Here is a 1,194-nt window from a genome sequence, read left to right on the forward strand (position 1 = left end):
GGGCCAGCTTGCCCATGATGCCCAAGTGTGAGAGATGGAAGGTTTTGCCCAACCCTAAGACATCAACATGTCCCCAAGAGGCAAACCAGGGACCAGACCAGGGACCTTCCCCTGGCCTGTGGTGGTAACAGATCCCTGCTGCTGCAGTGCCAAGGACACAGACATGGTCCCTAGTGGCAGCACTGGCCAGAACCCCATCATGTTCTCAGGTGGCGTCACAGCTACTCACATCAGGCTGTTCCTCACTACCCTCAAGTCTCCAGCTCTGCCTTTCTTCATTGTGCACACATCCTTCTGTTCCTCTTTCTCTTCCATTTCTCCACCACTGACTTGCTCCTCTTAATGGTTCCCAGGGTCTCTTTGTGTCTCAGGTTATCTCAGGAGTGGTCTCAGGAGTTCTATGCCATGCTAATGCATTATGGCACAGTAAAAAACAAAAGTAACTTCTGGCATGTCTGCACCCACAGGCCTGGCAGGGGTAGCACCGAACTGGCGGTCATCTCAGGCTAGCTCCCTGTCTGGACCCCATGGTGCCAGTCTGGTGATCACCTTAGACTCACTCTTCACTTGGCCTACCCAGTTGTCCAAGGATCTTCTCTCACTCCTTCCCAGTGCCTGGGATTCCAGGCAGGGTTTTTCTGGTCCCTAACCTGGGAACCCATCCAGGCCAGACTCGTGATCATGTCAGGCTAGCTCCCTGTCCAGGACCCTTCCTACCAGTCTGGTGGTCATCTCCAGCTTGCATATTTTTCAGGGTATGTTAGGCCACTAATCATTCAGATGTTCATAGGTTAGAACACTGAATGCAGACATAGCCTCTTTCCTCTCTGCCACCTACTGACACACGTGACTCAGTAGTCACACCTGTAATGCCTCTAGGGGCAGATATGGAATGTCTTTAAGAAAACCATGTAGGAAAAAAAAATTTTTTAGTCACGGTTCAAAAATGGTCAAAATATGAAGGCTGATATTTAAGACAAAAGAAATTAAATACATAATTATATACACGTATTACATAAAACATCCATGTAATACAGAAGAAAAATTCAGTAGAATACTGAGAAATAAAGCAAGTTATGTAGTGGTATGTATTACACATGGACATATGTATAGACATTACAATATAAAAACTACAACATATTTAAGGATAAATCATACATCAATATGAGTATAAACATAAAATGAAATTAATAA

The 1,194-nt window shown here is 45.3% G+C and overlaps 1 non-coding gene across 1 annotated transcript; it reads right to left on the bottom strand.

Moving 5' to 3' along the window:
- Positions 1 to 756: 756 nt before the first annotated feature.
- On the bottom strand, positions 757 to 886 carry LOC114612714. Its single transcript, XR_003710074.1, has one exon. It is a non-coding gene; the product is annotated as a small nucleolar RNA SNORA17 (small nucleolar RNA).
- Between the last annotated feature and the right edge of the window lie 308 nt (positions 887 to 1,194).

Source organism: Grammomys surdaster, unplaced genomic scaffold, assembly GCF_004785775.1.
Source record: "Grammomys surdaster isolate TR1022 unplaced genomic scaffold, NIH_TR_1.0 126178, whole genome shotgun sequence".
NCBI classification, from domain to species: domain Eukaryota; kingdom Metazoa; phylum Chordata; class Mammalia; order Rodentia; family Muridae; genus Grammomys; species Grammomys surdaster.